This window comes from Fringilla coelebs, assembly GCF_963513975.1.
Source record: "Fringilla coelebs genome assembly, chromosome: 9".
Classification (NCBI taxonomy): Eukaryota; Metazoa; Chordata; class Aves; order Passeriformes; family Fringillidae; genus Fringilla; species Fringilla coelebs.
The window spans coordinates 27,605,726-27,628,341 of NC_140067.1; the positions used below are offsets into that span (position 1 = coordinate 27,605,726).

Genomic DNA, 22,616 nt, shown 5'->3' on the forward strand with positions numbered 1-22,616 from the left:
GGCTGTGCATGTATATACCGACTTTACATGTAAATATATGTATAGGTACACGTATGCTTGGGCGAGTTCAGAAGCTGCTGTTGGATGCACTCTTTAAAAAGTTGTGATTTTTAAAATAGTAAGAAAAATCCCAAACTGGTTCAGAGTGCTCTTGTGTTGTTCTAATTCCAGCTCCTCACATCATGGTTGCGGGAAATGAGAAACAAGCAGAGGTGTAAGCTGAAGGAGGTGTTCTAGCGTTAACCACAACACCTTTGGGAGCAAATATTAGCACATCAGCTGAACAGAGTGAGTGAGAGGAGCTGTGAAACATCCATCTACTCTCCAGCACAGCATTCCTAGTAATATTTTTCTCCTCCAGCTCTAAACTCTAAACACATAGGATGTCTAGTGTCTATTTGAACCAGATTTCTCTGGTGCAGACATTTTTATCAATTAAAATATTTTTTTAATGCTTGGTTTAAAATTTAACTGAATCAACTGAAAATTTCATTTGGTTATGATTGAAGCAGGAAGCTCATCCTCCTTATAAAGGGGTAGAAGCTAATAGATGTGTATCATGTATTAAGCAAAAATATCCTCCAAAAGGAAAGAGGAAGAAGGTGGTAGTTACAGCAATGTTATATTTATCCAATTCTGACTCCTATTTTCCCTGTAATAAAGACAAGGACATCACACAGGACCACAGATCAAAAAGTAGGAGTATGTAGGTGTAAATATCACAAATTGTGCACCTTATTAGAACCTGGATATTAATTGCATAATTAATATTAATGGCGCTGCATTTATAAAAGACCTGTCTAGGTAAGCACTTTAAAATCAGGAAATAACAGAATTAAGGTAGCAGATAGAACTGTGCTGCAATTGTTAGAAATGATTATGCACTTTCAACAAAAAATTATACCATTTTCTTTTCATAAATTGACAAGTAAATTTAGCAATAATTTGCATTTCTTTAGTGTTTCTCACCCTGATGTACTTGTGTGAATTAAGTGCAGTCAGACTCATGGAATAACTTAGTCAAAGAGTAAGAATAGAAAATAACATTTACCAGTTATATAAATAAAATATTTTCTACTATATTCTCATTACTTAGGGAACTAAATACTTTTGCAGACATCCAGTTGGGACATCTTATATCAAATTGACTTTAACTGATGGCTTTTTATGATAGTAACTGTTTCTAGATTCAGGCAATGATAGAAGAACTTAGTGTCAAGCCATTAGTAATTAATTAACCAAAATGTAAGATATACTATTTCAAATCAGTTGCAACAAGATTAAAAAGGTACTTCCTGAGTACTTTTCTGCAATACTGAGGAAGCTCGGATGAAAGGCAGCAAAATTAATTTGATTTTATATGAATGTATTTTCATCCCAGAGCATGGTATGTGCACTCATAATAAAGTACTATTTCTCCTTTTTTCTTAAACGGTGTAGAAAAAAATCTGCGTTACAATCTACACAAGTAAAGCCGATTACATTAAAGTAACTTACATTAGGAATGTTCTATTCTAAATTGCTTTTGCTACCTTCTGTTAATGAAAAAGTATAATAAACTTGTACTCTGCTGGCATTTTTATAGACTTAAAATTTACATCAACAAGTGCCCTGGATTGTAATGTCAACATTTCATTACAGCCACTCCTGCGGGCACATTGCAGTTTGTGTGTGGAAGCACACACCTTCAGTGCTGCCTAATGGAAAAATGGTTTTCATGTGTGAAATTAAAAATAGACAGATAAATTTCCTCCTCTCAATTGGTAGATTATGTTGAAGATGCAAGATATTGCTTTCAAAAGGAAATGTTATATCCTCTATAATTTGGGAGGGTTGGGTACAGTGAAGTCTTGTAGAGAGATGCAGCTTGTTGGGCAGTGAATGATAAAAATAATCATTCCTGATAAAATCTAGGATATGTATGTCCAAAAAAGAACCTGTGAGATCCATTATAAATAATTACTCAGAAGAATACTGCAAGCTGGTCAGACAAATACCATCCCTAAATTTGCTCTCGTGGGTGAAGGTTGGCTATGGCAAGTGTGGCGTCCTGTGTAAGATTTTCAGCTGTGCTCATTCACAGCAATTCCCATGGCTGTGTTGGCTCAGGCTGGGCTCTGCACCCATTCCCTCCCAAGCTGCCAGTCACAAGGGACAGTGGTTTCCTGTTATTTTTGACAGCAGCTTTCTTCATTATAACTGACTATTTTGCCACATATTTTCATCTAGTCATTTCCTCTTTCACTGCCTCTTGTGATTTGAATATCTAACAGCACAGCTGCAACATTCAACTAATAATGTATTTTAAATGGATTATTTAAGGAAATGGGGAAGATCTATACCTATAAATAAGAAACAATCAGCTGTGCGTATAGAGTTGGCAAGTGAGTATTGGAAGGTGGTTTCTTGGAAAAGATTCTGGAATTGTAGGTGAAAAGCAGCTAAATGTGGAGCTCCGGTGTAAAACTTGAGTGGAATTGGGCATTTCAGTTTTACAGTCTAATGTACATTCTCCTCCCTGCTTATTCTGTAAAACTTTTTTATACAAAATGAAGGCAAGACAGATATTTTCTTGTTTTCTCATTTTATCTCTTGATGTGTTGTGTGCATGACTGCATTCATAAACTGAGATTTCTAGGATGCCAGAGCATTTCTTAAACTATTTCCTTTGGTTTGGACTCCTCTGTGATGTCTTCCCAAAATTCTTTCCTCCAGTATCCACTGCATTGAACTGATGATTATTTATCAATATTGAACATCACTATATTTTCTTCCTACACAGCTGGGTCACTCCAAGTATCTTCACCATCTGCCCCAAAATTCAGAGTAATGTTGTGTCTCCTACAAATGTTGTCTCCTTCTGTACCACTTGTTTTCTAGATTATTTTAAGGGTATTTACAAAAAAATTAAAAACACCTTACTCTTTTGGATTTTCATCACAATTATGAATGGCTACATGTTCTCCTGTTCAATCTCTGTTAGTTTTGGGTGTATGACATTTTTCCTCACAACCCACTAGGCACTTTTTTTCTGGACGCATTTTAGTGAGAGGATTGTAAAATGTCTTTGAAAATATGTCACCTAATCCATATATACACCCCTAAGCTTGTTCTACAAGATAAAGTAGTTTATCTCCTGCTTTAGTGAAGGAGAATAGCTTACAAAAAATATCCCATTGTTTCCTCCTTCTGAGGTGTTTTTACTACTACTTCTCTTCTCTTATTCCTTGATTATTTTAGAGCTCTTTTTCAACCTTAACGATTCTATGATTTTGTAATAGTTTCTTATTTCTACATTACAAATTGTTGTGTTTCCAAATGTGGTGAAACGTTCTTCGCATCCACTGACTCACCTGTTGAAAACCTTGCAGCAGAATGGCATTTGGCATTTTATTTTCCTTTCATTTATTCTGGTTCAGAATTAATTTGATACTGTGCTAGATTACCATGGGAAAAAAAGAAAAAAAATGAAAAAAACCCAAAACAAGAGAAAATGGTGTAAATGGTGTTCTCATTCTAGGCACAAAGCTTTTTAAAATTGGGGAAAGGGCACTGTACCTAAAAGTAATGCCGTTCTTTGCTTATTGTCAAATTTGTGCCTGTAGTTTCACAAATCCTGCCTGCCTTATTCCCCTGTCACAGATTTAAAAGCTGGTACCCTCTTCCCAGCCTGCTGGACTTATTTAATCTGTATCATAGTACCTGTATTCTCACCAGTCTGCAAGTCTAATAAAAATCAGGCATTCTGCATAGCAGGTGGCTCTATGTTTCATTAAAACCCATAGCAGGTGGCCATAGATCCAATGGCAGCAGTTCCAGTATAGGAAGAAATTACCAACTCCATCTCCCATGGATGTGAAGGAAGCAGTGACTGTTTTAACTCCACAACAGGATGAAAACAAGTCAATTCACAATTTAATGAGATTAGGCATTGCTTTCAAAGCATTCAGAGTACATATAAATGTTAGCTATTAATTATTGCAATAACTCACTGGGGCTGCAGACTGCCTGGCTGGGGCTGTGGCTGGGAAGGTGGCGATGCCAGCTCCTGTCCCCTCGACGGTAGCACTGCCAGCTCTGGTGACTGCAGAGCAGCTCTTGCAAAACCTTGTGGTTTTCTGAGGGTTTTCACTCCAGAAATGCTGTCAACACCTTGAAGGCCTTGCTTTCTCCTCATAAACTGATTATTCCCTAACGACTGTGAGAGTAGAGAGGGAAATCATAAAAGTCATTTGCACTGCATCCCTTCAGAACAGAGCTCTTGTCAATGTAATAGTTTTTATTTTGGGGCCAGCTCTTTTCCTTGTCCCCCGTTGTCTTTTCACTCGTTAGGGAGCGACGCCTCACGGCAAGCTCAGCCTGGATTACAGGAGCTTCAGGAGGAACCTTCTCGCTCTCCGAAGGCCCTCACGGGAGCGGGGCCGGCTGGGGTCGGGATCTGCTCCCAGGCCACAGGGGACAGGACCAGGGGGAATGGTGCTGAGCTGCGCCAGGGAAGGTTTGGATTGGACAGCAGCACGAGTTCCCTCACAGAAAGAGCGACAATGTAAATGTAAATGAACTTTGCAGTGAGGGCGGCAGACCACTGAACGGCTGCCCAGGGAGGGCGTGGAGCCTCCCTTCTCGGAGACATTCCAAACCCGCCTGGACGCGTTCCTGTGTCACCTGCTCCGCCGGACTGGATAATGTCCAGAGGTCCCTTCCAACCTCAACAATACTAGGATTCTGTAATCAGACGCTGGAACGGGCTGCCCAGGTAGGCGGCGGAGTCCCCGTCCCTGCAGGTGTTTTGGGACGTGCCCTCGAGTACCCTGCTGTGGTTTGACGCCGCGGTGCCGGTCACAGCCTGGCCCCGCCGTTCTTTCCCAGCCCCACCGATGCCGTGAGGGAGCGAGCGCACCCCTCCCCGCCCTCAGCGCCGCCTGGGGGCGGCACGGGCGGCGCTGAGGCGGCGCGTGCGCAGATCGCGCGCGGCGCCGGGAGGAGGCGGGCCGGGGGGGGGGTCTCTGCGCGCATGCGCGGGCGGGGCGGGCGCCCCCCCCCCCACGCCGTGTGTGTGTGTGTGTGAGTGTGAGTGTGTGAGTGAGTGAGTGAGTGTGTGTGTGTGGGGCACTGTGGCAGCGCCCGCCCCGCGCCTGCGGAGCCGGCGGCGCGCAGGGACCCGCGCAGACACCGCAGCCCCTCCGAGCGGCCGCCCCGCTGTCATCCATCCCCCCTCTCGCAGGTGAGCTGCGCTGTCGCGGCGGGGAGAAGGAGGAGGAGAAGGAGGAGGAGGAGGGAGCCGGCCCCCGCCTCCGCGGGGCTCATTGTCCGGCTCCTCAGAGGAGGAGGAGGAGAGAAGAAAGGAGGTTTCACCCCGGCTCGCACGCCGGGCCTTGCAGGGCTGTTGCCGGCCGGGGATTGGAGGCGCTCCGTCCCCTCCCAGATCCGGGGAGGGTCCCGGCCCCCCCGGGGCTCCGCCGCCCACCTGCCGCCCTCTCCTCCCCCCCCCCCGCCTCCTCCTCCTCCCCCTCCTCACTCGGGGGTGGCGAGGAGCGGAGCCCCTCTCGCCGGTGTGTACTCGGCGGGGCACCAGCCTGGCTTCGGGACGGAGGGTTGCGGGGCTTCGGGAGAGATGTTCGCCCTCCCGGTGTCTGCTTGCGGGGCTGAAGAGTGGGTTATAACGTGGACACCCGACCCTTGCTGTCTGTGGAGCCCTCAGGGACGGGGTGTTGGTGCGTGGGGACGGGCAGAGCCGCGTCCGCGTGTGGGGCACCGCGGGGGCCCGAGGGCGGCCGGGACGGGGCGGAGCAGACGCTGTGGCGGAGAGATACCGCTATCCATCGGTGCTGCCCCGGGGATGGGCCCCGCGACCGGGGCACGAGGGGCAGGGCAGCACGAAGGGATGGGGACACGAGGGGCAGGGCAGCGCCCAGGGATGGGGACATGAGGGGCAGGGCAGTGCCCAAGGGATGGGGATACGAGAGACAACACGGACAGTGGCTGTAAGCACCACTTTCATGTAAACCAGGGTAATTTCATGTTACCTTCCAGTAGATGGGAATCTGCTTTAGAGGATGGACACACAGATGCTGTTTATTAGACGTGAGGTGTGTTTAGTATTATTTCTTTCCTGGCAGCAGATGCTGGAAAGGCAGTTCTGTAGATATATTTCAAACCACGATGAGTGGTGGTGACAGGTAACATTTTGGAGTAACTTGCCCTGTGGGTTTAATAGTAGTTGCAGGCCTGGTGAAATTCTGCAGATGTGTATCTCTATTTGCAGGTTTCCAATACTGATACTATTGGAGAGATTTCTCTACTGAAAAGAGGTGCTTTTGCACAGGTCTTATTCCTACACCCCTCCTTCTGTGCCTCTGCTGAATTAAAGAGCTTGGCAATCACAGATAGCTAGAAGAGGTGGAGACTGTTTATATTCCAATAGGATCGGTAGATAACCAGGCAATCAAATGTTTGATAGGCCTACAGCTTTTTAGGTTTTCTCAGGGTTGGAAAATATGGGATGCACAATGATTATTTCCTGTTTTTCTCTTATCACTGGTTGTTTCTGCAGCCAACTTCATTTTAGTTGTACTATGGTGGTGTTTATTTCTAAACAAAATGGTTATAACATTCTGTTCATGCCAACAGGTGGTTTGAGACCCTTTTTGGTCTATAGACCTCTTGCATGTTTTACTGGTTGTGCATAATTTTATTTAATGAACTTCAACTTATCAGGTGTTTGTTTTAAACATTATTAACTCTCAACAGGGCATTAGAAATAATACATGGATCAAAGCTTGAGAACTACTCATGCATTTTTTTTGGTGTGTTGTTGTAAGGTGTAGTATCTTACAGCAGAGCCAAAGGATTTCCATGGGCACCTCTGCATGAGCTGCACTGCCTTGGACCCTGCTTTTGGGAGCTGTTATGATCCACATGGGTGCAAAGACAGCTGGACTGAGTTGGCACCATCAGGTGCTACAGCATAATGTTGTACAGTAGTTGATAAGAGTGATTTTTTTTCTAGCAATGTCTCTGACTACTCTGGAAAATATTTTATGTTTGTGGGCCACATAAATAATTTTTTTTTTAATTTTGATTAATTTAATTTCCGTGGCCTTTTTTTTTAAAGGAAATTCTTTGCAGAAGCAGAATTATTCCTGCTTTCCACAGCCGGTGCACATCCCTGCTCGTGGGCTGTCTGCAGTCCTGCTTAGAAGTTGGCTGAAGCTGGGTCACTGGAATTGAGAGGGTGCCCTCTGGTGACATCTGTGTTTGGAGTTTGGGCTGCATGTAGAGGAGCGCTCCGGCTAGTCTGGAGTGAAACATTCCTCCCAGCACAGCTGGGGGTGTGTTCTGCATTGAGATGCTGGTGTGGCGTGTCTGGGAGCCCCCTTGTGAATATATTCTGCCTTGTAATTTATTTTGCTGCATTTTAATATGAAATGTTTGACTCAATCCAGTGGAGACAATGCCCCCCCCCCCCCCCCCCCCCCAAGAAAAAACCCTTCATGGGGTTATCCTGTTTGCTCACCAGTGGGTTTTGTTTGTTTTTTGGGGGCTTTTCTTTTCCTGTAGAAATGTGGTAGTTTTCCTGCAGGATTTTGGAGCTGTCTTTTCCTTTTTACACTTCTGTCTTGCCTTGTGGCTGTAGATTAAAAATGTCTGTGTTTAGATGTTTTATTGATCTTTATGCTGCTCAGCACTAAGGAACAAGAATGAAGATACAGGGCTAACTTTAACTACAATCACTTGTGTAAACTTTGTTTTTTGAAATTGATTGATTTTTGAATGACTGGGATTTTCGAAATTGACTGAAATTGACAAAATTACTTCAGTACAGAAAAGTAATGCAGTCATAGTGTGCTAATATTCTGCTTGATGTCTTTGAATATTAAAAGATTTGAATTGATAAGCCACACCTCCATCTTAATCAGTTTGTTCCACTATTTTTTTTTTTTTTGCATTGAGATTAGGGGTTAATCTTTCCCTTTATATTTGCTTGAAGCTGAGTCATTTGAGCTCCTCCTTTCATTCAATAACTAAAGCTGAGTTGAAAATATCCTTTAGGGGTGGGGAGTGTAATTGGTTGCATTTTTTTCTAAGTGTAAGCCACCAAAGGCATGATATATTTCTCTTCTAAGTATTGCTTTACAGCACTTGTTAGAAAACAGACTTAGAAATGTATTTTCAAAATAATGAAAGATTTCTGTTAAAAATCTTTGCATTTAAATACCTGGAACTGCTGCAGTAGGAATCATCTTTTAATATAGGTGTATGTGTCATAGTTACTGCATGAACAGAAGCTTTGTGGGCTTCATGTTTGGTCTGTTTATGAATTAATCACCTTAAAAGACTGCTGAAGTGAGTGTGTCTTAATGCTGCAGTTGGGCGTTTTAAGTAGATTCTCTGTATGCTCATCTGCTGGAATGGATGTGTGACTGCTACTCTTTTTGTTTTATAAAGATCCATAAAAGCCTTTTGGGATTCTAGGGAGAATGGCATTGGAGTCCTGGCTGTGGGCAAGCTGGTCCCACCTGGGCTTCTGCCCAGCAGGAAGGGGCCATCCAGGATGGGAGCTGGAGCAAGGCAGGGTGAAGGGTGGGAGGGCTCCCAGTGCTGGCTCTGCAGTCAGGAGGAGCTCTCAGGAGAAGGTGGGGAGCAGGGAGAGGGTGGCCCAAAGTCCTAAACAGGGAGGGTGTATCCTGCATCGTGGTGTGTGGTGAACACTGGGGCTGCTGGCTGTGACTCAGGAGTTAGAATGGCACAAATGATGGGCATTGGAGCTGCTTGTGGCCAAGGGAGGCCGTTCCCAGTCTGTGTTTCAGTTTACAGGAGAGTTGTCTCGAAAGGGACCTGTTTGGTAAATCTTACAGTGCAGCATATAAAACACTGGGAAGTCTAGTGAGTCACCACAAAGTATTTTAAAATGCAGTGTTCCTGACCTGCATATAAGGTTGATCTTTACTCTCTTGGACTCACAGCTCTGAGGTGTGCCACTCTACTAGACTCTCAGCTGGTGTTTTTTTCAGAACTCCCCACGGGCTTCCAGATGGGTTGTAGACTGTCATGTGGCACAAGTGGTGTCTGCCTTGAACTCATGGAGATCCCCTGAGTTTGCTCACAGAGTGCTTCCTACCCCAGCCTTATTGTCACTGTAACTTTTTACGTGTCAGTAACTTCAGCACAAACAACAGCTGGGTGGTAAGGTGTGCTTTTCCATAAGGATAGGACTCCTTTCTCTTCCCATGGCTTTGCTGTCCTACAGTCCTGACTTACAAGAACTACAGTTTAGGTAAAACTGGGAAAAGAAGCAGCTGTGTACTTTGAAGGGCCTAGAGGCTTTGCTGTTATTTCTATAGGTCTGCACTGTTCAGATGTGTTTTGGCTCTTTGTACCAACTGCATCAACAAGTCGGGGTTTCCTTCCCCAGAAACTCCCTGGCTGTGCTTCAGGCACACCTTTGGCTGGCACTGAGAAGCTCTAGAGCCGCTTGGTCAGAATATCAAGAAACTCTCTTATCAACCCTTCCTGAGCATCATATTTGTGGTTTAAAAACCTGCCTATTTCTCAGTGGTAAAGAGCAGCCTCCTGTGTTAAAGATTAAGGCTGTAACATAGCAGTTGATTTGATGCCAGACTTGAGAAAACAACACATCCATTGCTGCTTGATGGTCAAGGGGAAGCCTTTCCCTTTTCTCTTCTGCAGGCTGATGCTGCTTGCGGTCCCCTGTGATAGTACAGATCTTGAATCAAACTCCTAAGAATAGTTATTTATTCTGTTCCTTTGAGATGCAGGACTTGTGGCCCGTTCTCCACGCCTGTTTCAGAGTTCCGTTTGTATTTAAAGGTGCACATGCATTCTGTAGGCAAGGGAAGCTTGAGCTGGCGTGTGAACATCTGCCTGCCCTATTTTCCCTGGTCTGTCTGAGGAGACTGTGAGTCTGTCTTATGTATTTCAAGTGTGACCACAACAGTTAATGTAGCTCAGTGCCTCATCAGTTTGTAGTTGAGATTTGAACATGGATTAGAACAAGCTGGCTGAAGTTCAATCCAGATAAAATATACATGATGATGTGGATGTAATTATCAGCCTCCCTAATTGAAGGGCTGCATTTGCCATTTGGTAGAAGCGTTAGTGCCCTCTGGTGACTCACGTTTATTACTTGTTCTTAGCAGTCATATTGAAGCAGTAAAATCAGGCTTTTTTAAGTCTTTGACTGGAAGATTGAGACTCTCCCCCCCCCCCCCCCCACCAGCTGATTTGACTGGGGAAGTTTGACTGGAAGTTGTCTTTGCCCTTCCTCCCATAGGTTTTAGATAGTAGTGTAGTTCGTAGTGCAAGTAAGGAACTGTAACAAGCCTGGGTCAGTTAAGGAGTTGAAACCAGCATGGCCAAGGCATAAGCAGAACTGCCAGCGAGGGAATTTGATTGTGGAGCTTGTTATGAGCTCCTCTGCCAAAAAGTGGTTGGCCCAATTTAATAATTTCTTGAAGCTCGTGAATCTCTTGACTTAGACTGCTTGTCCTGAGTGTCCATCAGCTGTGTGAGTGCTGAAGTGCTCAGAGAAGAAATGGGTAACAGGGTTTGCAGAGGAGAAGCTTGAGGTGCCCTGGCTCTCCAGCTGTAATTCCATTTTAAAGTGACTTGGATGCAGAAGGCTTTGCTGGCTTTGGAGCTGTCTCAGTGACACTTGGGCTTTGGGATATGTATGTGTCACCTCTTTTCCTCTTTAATGGAGCTGTGCTATTGGCAGCAATCAGTTAAGTCTGAAGTGACCTAGGTCTGGCTGTCCACGCTCTGACCATTGCTGTAGTAGTGTGGCATTAAAATTGTTTGATTTGTGCCTCCCTCATTATTCATTAAGGGGCAGCTTGGAGACTTTGTAATCAGCTCTCATTGAAATGGGCTCAGATTGATTGTGCTGGGGAAGAAGGATATTGATCTTTTTCAGAAGTTGAAGGTGTATTTCTTAGATAATAGTGGCTAGATAAAACTGGCAGAGATCCTGAAAAAAGTGATCCTAATGCAGTTTGTAAATTGGATTGCTTTTATCACATTATTAATGTGCCCAGGGTTTGGGGTAATTGTCCAGACTCTAGTATTATATTTTCATTTAGATCTAGAATTAGTGGTATAGTGTCACAGAGTGACTGGGCTCAGACTCAGACTAATAAGTGAATAAACAGGACTAGTCCAAAACACATTTTCTGCTGTGATACATAATTTTCAGATTAATGTGTAGGCAGGCAGAAGCCTAGTGAAAAAGCTGAAGGTCTCATCTCTACTGTTTTTCTTTATTAGCTTCATATATGAATTTTTCTGAGGAGGGGTGTAAGCACAGATAGACTTGTGAGTTCTGTGTAAAACTCAAATCTATAAACTCTCTAAATGGTTGTTTCTAGTCCACTTGTTTTATTGCCAGGTTGTTTGTGTAATCTTCTAATTGCTCTGAATTTCTGTTGCTTGCTTGATAACTTTGGGGTCCTCCGCAGCTGTAACTAATCTAAGTTGTTTTGTAATTGAGTTAGGCTGTGACCCCATGTGCAGTGAGACAGCTTATTTATTGACTGCTCACTTCTCTCCCTGTATTGGCAGAAATAGAGAATGCAGCAGAGAGAATTGTGGGAAACTTACCCAGCTAAGAAATTAAGCTCCCCCCCTGGCCCTTGCTTTGTTTTTCAGTTTGATACTTCCCCCAAACTGTTCTATACAGACTCTTGGGCTAATGTCATGGCAGAGAAAGGAACATGAAAAAGCATTAGTGGTGGAGACGACTGGCAAGTATAAAATCAAGTTCTGATAAACCAGCTGAAATCAAAAGTGGATCAAATGTCAGTTATTAGCTGAGCTCGTGGAGTGGTTATAGTGGTTATCTTGAATCCCTAGCTGGGTGTGCAAGTCTGGGAGCTTGAAATAAAGTTGAAACTTTGTTTCAGATTTTATGCAGGAAAATTTAAGGCACTTTAGGATCCTTGTGGCACTTCTGAAAATCCATTTTGCATAGAGCCAAACTCTACCATTGTTGCATCTTTTACAGTAGGCTGGTGAAGTGAGTTGGCAGTGGTGATGGTGTAGGTGGAAACTTGGTCATATAGCTGATCATGTCCAGAAGTCTGTAAAGTATTTTGGGGATTCCAAAAGCATCTGTAGTTTGCAGATGTGAGGTATTAGAATACTGGTAGCATTGCATAGTTTCCTACATGTTTGTTGTGGATTTCAAAATGCATGTAAATTCTAAGTGCCAGACCAGTAAAAGATAAAAAGGTCCAAAGTTTCAAGCTGCTCACTTTCCCATTACTGCATCACTGTTTTGTGCTGTCACTAATTAGTAACTTCAGTATTATGAAGTGTATTGATAAAGCACACGGTTACGTGGATGACTCATAATTGTTGTACTTCCTCTCCCACTGTCATGTAATTAACTTTCCCTGTGTGGTTAAAGGGCACCTGAACAGTGCTGCTGTTGCTGGCAGGTCCAGACCACTCTGCCAACAGCCACTTTTCCCATGTGCTTTATTGGTAAGCCTACCTGAGAAGGGGCAGCTATCTCATGTATTTTTAGAATATTAGTCATGTACTTTTAGACTGACCAGTTTGTTTGGGCATTAGTCATCAGGCTTGTCTGGTAAGTGCCTCTAAAGAATTTTGATAGAATTATTGATCAGACTTTTACAGAACTATGCCAACAGGCATTTTGAAAAAGAATAATGTGTAAGAGTAGAATCCATTGAGTTCAGTCCTTCCATGCAGTTGAAATGATTTGCAAGTATTTTCTGGAGCTCAGAGGGCAAAATTACTGAAGTATTAGCAAGATTTCTGCTTAGCTACACACGAACCCTCTGCTTCTGAGAGCCATGAGTGTGGTGGACAGTGAGCAGCCTAAACTTGGGGCATTTGTTAGGGTGGGTAAAACCTGGCCCTTGCAGGTCTGCCTCAAGATAAGATGAGGTTAAACATTAGCTAGCTATGAGGCTTTTTTATTATTACCCTTTAATATGTCATTCACTGGTGGTGTCAGGTGTGTGGTTTCTTAGGAAACTGTTTCCTGTGTTCTTTATATCAGAGTAAATGTCCCTCTGTGGTGGAAATGTTTTTGCTACTTCGTGTTTGAAAAAGGCTTTGCTCACCACTCATTGCTGGTTGTTTTCTCTGTTGATGATATGTAATTTCTTATAATCCTCCTTTGGGGACTTTTTTTCCTCCTAGGCTGGGCCTATTTTGCATTTGTTTTGAACAGATTTTGCCAGGTAGCTCTTTGATAATAGATTTTGGTATTCATAGTGATATGCCTTGCTATGTTTTTAATGGTGCTTTAAACAAGTACATATTGTGTTACATTGGACAAAGGAAGGTAGCAGTACCAAATCTAATCACAGTGTGAAACTGTGATTCTTTGATTATCTTTTATACCCTTAGGTAGCTGTAGGTGTGCTGGCAAAATATGATTTTATTTGTGGAGGTTGTTCAGCTCTACTGCCAATATCTATTAAAGTGGCTGAGTGTCCACCTGGAATAATTTTAAAGGAATTTAGAGAGGAAAATGATGTTAACCAAATTGTAGTCAGGAGATAAAACAAAAAGGCAAACTTGGTAAGTTTTCACTGGGGATGTGTGCCAGAGGTATAGTGTTTTATAAAGCTGAAGGCACATTAAAGCAATATGAAGCAAAAAAAGCTACTTTTGAGGTACAGTATTTCTTTACCTTTGAGGAATGGCAGGTAAGCAGAATGGAGTGCTCTAGGACCTGCTTGTGAGCAGCTTCCTCGGTGCCTGCATGTAATGACTTGCCCTTGTACCTAATTAACTCACTGGCTTTTTTTTAAATGTGGATAGGGTCTATGTGATGACAGAACTTGAACTGTATTTCATGCTGTGACTTGCCTTTAATACTTCTGAAAAGTCAGTCTTGACTCTTTTCTGAAGCTGTCTTGGTGGGAAGGCTTCTTCAATTAGGACCTAGTTCATGTTTCAGATAAGGCAGTTTAATTTATCTTCAAAGAGGTATTTCTATAGCTGTCTATAAGCTGGTATTCAGGGTTTGTTAAGAGAAGTCTAAAACTGTTCAAGACCAGCAGTTGGAGCTGTTTTAATTTCTTCTGGTTTTGGTCATGAATGCCCTATGACTGGGAGGGAGAGGAGAAAGAAATATCCATGTATGTCATGTATGTGTTGTTGTATGTTGCTTTTTTTTTTTTTTTTTTTTTTTTTTTTGGTACGTACAATGGAAAGTTTTAAAGTATTTAAGGTGATATTATGTCAGGGCTTATAGAAAAACTTAGCAAGTGTGTAAAACAGGTATGAACTTTTAAGCATGTTTAGACTAAAAGCAGTTGACAATATGCACTATTGATTTGAGGCTGATGTGGTTTTGTTGAAAAATAATTCTTGAGATGAATTGTATCACTTATAAGACAGTAAAGACATTAATTGAAAGGGCATTGTTGAGGCCAAAGTCTTTTATAAAGGGTAGGTTTGGAAAATGTGAAATCTGTTGTGCAGATCTGTGTGTTGATACAATTCAGAGGTGTGTTGTAGTTGAGTTGCACTATTAGACAGACATAGAAATCCAGTTGGCATCTGTTAACTGATACTGCTAAAAAGGGAAGATAGCTTCTTGCATTATTTATCAGACAAACATAAGAGATGTCTTGCTAAGCTATTGCACCCACAAAACTTCTGTTAAATCCATCATTTGTAAACAAAGATATATTGTAGAACAGTTTAGACCTTTATTTCAGCTGTACCTGGGAGTTTTTTTAAAGTAGCTCTTATTTTCCTGACTTAGGAAATTATTTTACTTACTTTTTCTTCATCTCTGTTTATGAGGTAATAATCTTAACTGGAAAAGAGAATCAGTCAGTAGTGGAGTTAAAGGACTTGGACAGAGGTGAGATCTCTGCAGGGACCAGGAAAAGACAGGCTTCTCTTGCTGCCTTGGGATTTGCCTGAGTTCTGTGCTGCTTTCAGGTATCAGATTTCTGTGTCTGGTACTGAATGTCGTGGATATCTTCTTGATTTTACTTGAAGTGAGGGAGGAAAGATGAGGAGAAGTGATGGACTTCAGCAACTGAAGTTTTTGTTGCTTGTCTCTTTCTCTGGTGTCATCTTTCCCTATTATGTTCCAGCCTGTTAATGGAATTGGATATCTTTTTTTCCCTAGGGCAGTAGGGTGTGTTGCCATGATCTTATCATTAGACTTGCTGATCACTGTTTCTTTGTTGCTTTTTCTGTATTTCTGATTCTCATAAAATTGGTAGAAGTGCTTTGCTTACAGGAAAAAAATTGCTGCCTTTTGGAATTCATAATCGACATCTTCTCTGATGATGAGGAGGCTGATGATTTTTAATGTAACAATACTTAAAATCAGAGAACATATCATGGAAGAGGTAAAGGAGTCTTGCCTAGGTTGGAAATGCCACTTGGGAATTGTGTTCTCTTTTGACTGTGGGGCTTTTGGGGCCAGGTTGAGCATTTGCTTGGGTCCCAGGGTGAGCTGATGTTGAATGGGCTTCATTTGTCAGTGAGGGGGCTGGTTTATGCAGCAGGCTCTGGTAGAGCAGAGCTGTCTGATGTTTGCCAGCTCTGTCAGATTAATGGTGTTTATTAGCCACACACAACTCTCCTGGAAAGCCCTGCTCTGTTGTTTGTGAAGAAACTAGATTATTCTCTCAGAAAGACCCTGTAAATCCCTATATGAATATTGCTTTTAAATTAGTAGTTGTGTTGCCTGTTTTTGCTTAGCTAGTTTTTGTTGGCTGACTCAGAGGTAGTGAAAGATAAATTTGTATAGGTCATTAAAATAGCTTTGCTTTAAAGTGATAAAGCTGTTTTAAAAGTATCACCTGCCAAAACACACTAACCATGTTGTGGCTGGTGACTTCAGGGTATTTCAACAGTAAGGTACTAATACCCTATTTATGATGTGGCTGGTTCTCTTTTATGTTTAAATAACAGCAGGACCAGCATGAACCTCCCCTACTTGGCAAGCTGAACATGAAACTAAAAGATTAAAGTGTTTTCAAAGGGCAGCCAAGGTATTGACTTGTTCAGCCATTCTTTCAGCAGGTAAGAGGCAACTTGCTTCCTGCTAGTTTAGAGTGTGGAAATGCATTACTAATTTGTGTTTTGCTTTCGTTTTTTAGTTTAATGATATGGATGATCTTGACTTTGAGATAATACTGAAAGCTCTTAATTAGTTTAGTTTATATATATACACACATGCACACACACATATATTTAATTGGGCTCCCTGTTGAGCTCTCCCAGCTGAGTTTGTTTCCCAGCACAGCTTTCTCTTCACTGGGGTTTTTTGCTGCTCAGGCAAGGCTGCTCCTTCTTTGGTGTGCAGCATCCACTCATCCTTCTAATTTTAACAGATTTCCTTGTACCTCGAGAACAAGGACAGTTTAATGACAAAGCAATATCAAATCCTTGTCCAAACTGTAACTTGGCTACTCATTCCAAATACTTAGAAACAATTGCTCTGACCCTTTCAGTTCTCTGTGTTAGTCATGGGCATTTCTTTCATGTTTTTTCCTCCTATTCAAGGTGAATCTTGCATGAGAGCAAAAGTGCTTGTCCTAGCTAAGCTACATGTTTATGTGACTGGATTTTTGTTTTAAGGCAGCAATATAGGGCATGGCAGGGCTCAAAGAAGTGCTGTATTTTCATTTAGATGAGGTGAAGAATTAGCTTCCATTGGTTTGTCCACAATGACCAATGTCTGTTGCTTTAGAAAAAGCCAGTGTCATTGGTTATTCTGGGCCAGAAGATGTCTTCTCTGCAGAAGGGGGGAAAAAATGTTTGTGCAAAATTTAGGACAGAATTCCTGCAGGATTCCTGCCAGAAGTTGCCAGGGAGTCCTTATCTGGTAGATCTCTTAGGATCTCTGAGGATCTTTGCTTTAGTTCTTCTAATTGTGGTTTCCCTGAGCTTGGTGCTGCTTTATTGCTGTAATGGTTTTGGTGAACCTGGAAAGGAAGCAAGACAATTTCCAATAATTTTCCTAAGATGAGAGATTTTGGCTGTTGGTATTAGTGAAGTAGCAGATAGGGGATTCTTTTGGAAGGTTCTAATCTGTGAGCTTTTTAAAGATAAAGTTACCATCACCTCGTGGTCCCATGACAGTGGGTTTTATATCCCTGCTTGTGACCGCTTGCCGTCATGCCATGCACTGTCTTGCATTATGGCATTCTAGTTTTACTTTTTATCAGTTAAAAGATTAACAGAAAGTTGAAGATAATTCTCTTTTTAGTTAAATGAAATGTTAAATGGCATGGTTTCCTTAAAAGGAAAGTTTTATCTGCTGTAACTCAGTAGTTTACATTCAAAACACCATTTTCCTTCAAATCCATCACAACTATATTGTGTACAGAGTACCTCTGTCATTACTCTTGGACCCAAGTTTCCAGCCTACACATATGTGCACTTAAATCAATCTTTAATGTCTGCTTTCATTAATTTGGCAGAAATGGACACAGCTGTGTTTCATAAGCTTAAGGATATGTTTGAGTGATAATTATCCAGTCATCCACTGAATAGCTCAAATATCCAAGTAGCTGGGTAGGATATCACTTGTGAACATACTGTGCTGAATTCATAGTGCTAGAATAATCTTAAAAATCCTTCTTGACAGTCTGTATTGAAGGCATGTCATTAATCTTACCCCTGCAGTGTCTTTTTCTTGGTTTTGTAACAAGAATTTAAGGCTTGCCTTTACAGCCCTTAGAGGTATACAAATGATTTTGTATAGCTGGTTCTTACTCTTTGCCAGCTTCAAATTAATGCTTGTGCTGCTACATCTCAGTGTCTTTTTGATGTCTTCTGGAAAGCATTGTATTCTACATCAGTTACACAAGTTCTGTAGATATTTATTATGTCATTCCCTCTTTAGGGCACATCCTTTCATCAATAATGTAGATAGATGGCTTAGAAATGGCTCCAGCAGGGCTCTTGTTTATAATGCCCATTTACCTGAAATCACATTGAGATTTTTCTGGTGACTGGAGTGTTGTTGTTAGTGAACAAACAATAAATGGGTTTACCAGAATTTCAGGCCTTCAAATAAATTCCTGTCTATCTTGAGTGTCTAAAGAGACACCATTACCCTGTGTCTACTATAAATTTCTATTTTGGTAACAAGAAAAAAAGTCAGATACCATCTTAAAAATACATTGTCCTCCTTCATGAAAACATTCACTCTGAATTAGTTGAAGCAAACATATTCTTGGTCAATATTTGAGTGGGTCACTGATAAATGGTCAGGCCATCTGACTGTTGGAGTCCTGTACTTGAATTAACTTGGTTTCTAGGTTTCTGTGTAACTTGGTTTCTGTCATGTTTTATTAGGCTGATGCTTTGGTGGTCACTGGTTGCTGACTGATCTTGGGTGGAGAAAGGTATTTAACTTTAAGTGATGGGTATTTGGGTCTTTATCTGTTCTCTCCTGAGTTGGCTGATTTACTGAGGCCCTTCCAAAGGGAGGTAGAAATACGGAAAAGAGGTGAATGGAATGCTTAGATTGATAAATAACTGGTTTGTGTGTTGTTTGCTTGTTGAAATTGTCTACCCTGGGCTTGACACACTTCCATAAATGAATGCAGGGGATGTTGACACAAGCAGAAGATCCAGCTCACTTGTAGTTTCCCATAGCAGTCATCATACCAAACAGGCAATTCATAGGCTGATAGATTTTCTCCTGTTAGCACCATTTCTATAGCAACAGTGCATATCAATGCATGATGTTCAGAAAAGAATAATTCTAGAGAACATGGCTGAAATGTTGCTGTCCCAGGTTTTACTGATAAAGGCTGTACTCATCTCTCTGAAAGCTGAATTTCAAACCAGACTAAGATATTGCGTCCTCTTTGAGAAAGGTCCTAAGTGTTTATTAGTGGCTTAATAAAAAAATACAGTAAAATGTTCTCTCAACAGTATTTTCTTCTCAGTGAAAAACTCAGGTGTTCAACAGGGGAGGAGTTTTGACTTCTTTTCCTTTTTTCCTTTACTGTAGAAACCAAGGGTGCAGCCAAGGCTGGTGGATGTACCAAGTCCTTAATTCTGTGGATTTGGAGGCTGTTATTCAGCAACACGTGGGACTTCCTCATTTCTCTCTTCTTAAAAATCTGTCCTAGGATGGTTTGATCATCTTAATTTTTGTTTGGCTGTTTGCAGTTTTGACTCTGGCACTTAATGCCTCCAGGAGTAGGCATGGAAATTTGAGTTTTCTTGGCATCCCTGTGTGATGTGTAGGTTTACACAGGAAATTCAGTGGGGATCCTCAGGCTTAGTTTTTGTCAGGTTTTTTCATACATGTGCTTTTGGTTTGTGAGGCTGGTGACTGCTGGTGTCAGAGTTCCTGAAGTCTGTTTGCAGTAACAAAACTGAGGCTGTCAGTTGTCATTCCTGTACATAAAATTATATTCAAGTATTTTTTCCAAATCTTTTTCCTTCTGAGAGAAGGCATGCCAGCTGCATGGATCCATTCCCAGATCATTACAATGATTTTCTTCAAGTCTGCCTTCTGCTGAATTTTTTTGTGCTGCCTTATTGAAAATAATAATAAAGAAGCTAGGAATACAGAAGGCAGTTCTAGAGCCTGTTCACTGTGAGATGTGGTATTTTTGCTGATGCACAGTCTTAATAAGTCTTCCCCATTTGTATGTTACTTGTATTATCCTGAAACAAAGCAAAACTGGGTCTCACAACCTCTGAAAAGAGGTTTTGGATCCTGAAGTCCATGTTAGCAGCATTCAGTGCTCCACTGCATGCTCTTAAGTATGATATCCCTGTTCACAAGGGTGTCCACAGATGTGTTCTTCATTAATTCCACCAATTTTGTGCCTGCACTTCTTAGTCAGAATAACACTTTGCAAACTGAGCATCACTTAATCAAGGGGACATTAATCATTTACTGCTCCTCTTGTTTGCAAACAAAACTGACAACTATATGGCTAAGTGGTGGAGGTCTTGAAAATCCAATTGGGGAAAGATTATCATCTTATAGAACTGCCTATTTAATTAAAATTATTTGCTTCCAGTTTAAATCCTATTTATTTTCTTTGCAATCTTTTTACTTCTTATTCTTGAAAATAAATATTTCCTTCAGAAATGTCTCTAGGTTATGTTTTCTCCTGTTGTGTCTTTGGGGCAAGGAGGAATTCTCCCATTCCTTACTGAGCAAATGTGGATTTCTTCTTCAGGATGAAAACAAATTTTGCTCCAGGAGGTTAAGCTTTGGGCTGGCTTTAGTTGTGGGATGTGCTTTCTGCACTAAAAGAATTCCCTACTGCTTACTCTTTTGGCATATGGGAGGGAAACCAAAGTATGTCTCATAAATTCAGGAGTTTCACTCTTCTGGTAACAATTGCAAAGTTTAAAAAATTGCAGATCCAAAGAAATAAAACTTTGTTCTATGTACTTTTCTCAAGAACTACAAACAGAGACTTCTTAGTGATCTCTGAAGGAAGAAGTGCCAGGGACCTGATGATTTGTAAGCAGTTTGTGAGCAGAAAGTTCTTCAGGTTTTGTGCAGTTATTGTCTTAGTGTGCCTACATTTTGTCTTTTAACACTCAGACACTGCTGGAGAGGCCTTTTGGTAGCAGAAAGCCAACCTCTTAGGACCTCAGGCTAAGCCTGAATAGCACGTACACATGTTCACATTTTTGGCTTACTCCATTTGTTGCCTGCAGTGATCCTTTTCCTTCTGCTTGATTCGTGCCTTTGTGAGGGCCCAGATCTGCCACTGCTTGCAGCTGTGTACCAGTTCTCATACTCAAATTTGTTGCCTTCTGCTAGAATATCTCCCATTCAAGTCTTGGCCCTGAGTCAGTCCACTGAGGAGAGCTGCTTTTGAGTGGTGGAAGTCAGAGTGGTAAGGATCTCCTTCCTATTTGTAACTAACCTGGGAAAATTTCCATTTTGAGCTGAACCTCTTGATTGTTGTTACAAGTTGATGACAGACTGAGATAATGGTTTGATTTTTGTAATAGGATTTGGTAAATGAGTAACTTGTGCCCTAGAGAAGGGTATTCTGGCTTTCAGTTTTGGGTTTTCTTTCTTTATCTCATCCTAGGACATGGGAGCTACAAGTTGTACCAATTTTTGAGATTATGAAGGAGAGCATGGGTACTGGAGAGCCACAGAGAAGAGGCCTAGATAGCTGGAAACCAAGATATGAATGAGACAGAGCCTTGCTGTTACCTTGCTGCTATCTCTCTCTTTCTTTATTTCTCCCCCAGCGTCCTTCCATTCCCTAAACTGGGGAATGAGGTGCATAAAAGCAGCAATAGGATTTATTCAGAACAAATTATAGTGAAAGTGCTCTGTGGATAGTGTCTTAAAGAATAATAATTTTACCTAATTGACAGCTAAAGCCTTTTTCTAAGGTAGAAAAAGAGAATCTAAATTTAAATGAACATATTTAAATGAAGCTTCTTTTTTATTTAAAGCTTCAGTGTCAAACCTAATGAAAGAACGTTTTGTTTCCTTTCTTGCTATTCTGTGGATTCTAATTTCATCTGTCTTGGAGCTTAACCAGCTGATACTGCTGTGACTGTTGTGCAACAGATGCTTGGGGGAAGAATGTGTGTGTGACAGAAGTGAGCTGTGTGAGCACAGAAGTGCTTTGAGTTTCCAGCAGGAGTCTGTGTCACTGGGTCAGCTGTGCTGCTCCTGCAGCACCGTGTGACAGTTTCTGTCAGGAAGGAGTCCAGCATGAACTTAAGCAGCTGTGAGATATTTGCTGTTAGTGGTGGTGTCTGAAAACTGTTCAAGAACCCAATTGCAGTTACTCGGATTTTGAGCATAAATTTGCATTTTATTCTTCTGCTTTATCTGCATTATATACTTCTGGTTTATCTTCCTGATAGTTAAATATGGCAAGTGTGTCCTCGTGCAGATCTCAGTTTCCTACCATAAGCAAGCTGAGGTCTTGTGGGTTCCACTTAGAAAAGAAATTCCACAGCCTTCAAATGCTTGGAAGCCCTCCTGTGCATGCATTTCATGGGAAAAAAAAGTTTTGGAAACAAGGTGACCCGAACTGCATAGAGTACAGCATCAGTGTCTCTTTTGCAATGTTTTGCCGGTAGTGTTGGTTCATAACTGATGTAAATGTCTGGGTCTCATGTGGCTACTTCATGCTTACAGCTTTAGTGGCATCATTTCCAGCTGAAATTCACAGCAGAAATTTTACAGGAGTCAGCTACAAGAGTCCTTTAATGATTGACTTTTTTTTCTTTTCATTCTTCTGCCCATCAGATAGTTTTATTTGGCCTGTATTACATTGCTTTCCTGTATTTGTAAATGCTTTTTGCTATAATATTTGTAGTGTATTGTGTATTTAATAACTCTTAGTAATCTGTTTTTTTAATATTATGCTGCACTCTATCTGGTTTTGTCATGTCTCTACCCAATGTGTGTCTTCTCTCTTTTATCTCAGTCTTCGTTAGTGGTAAAGTAGGCAGTGCTTTGCCAAGATTCACACATCTGGAGATTTCATAGTGTGTGAGATTTTAGGTCTGGAATTTTATTATTTTCAGTGATAAATTTCCTGCAGGAGAATGCAGTAGTATTAAGTTGCTTGAGCTTTTATTTTATGTCTTTTGTGGAAGTTACTATTTTTATCAGTTTT

The 22,616-nt window shown here is 41.6% G+C and overlaps 1 protein-coding gene across 2 annotated transcripts in view; it reads left to right on the forward strand.

The window, feature by feature from the left end:
• The first annotated feature begins 5,015 nt into the window (after positions 1-5,015).
• Positions 5,016-22,616, forward strand: part of RALGPS2 (Ral GEF with PH domain and SH3 binding motif 2) — a 111,010-nt gene continuing 93,409 nt past the window's right edge. For both annotated transcript variants that reach the window (XM_084211888.1, XM_084211887.1), the window contains exon 1: positions 5,016-5,224. The gene's annotated coding sequence lies outside the window, so the exon portion shown is untranslated. The remainder of the gene's footprint in view (positions 5,225-22,616) is intronic.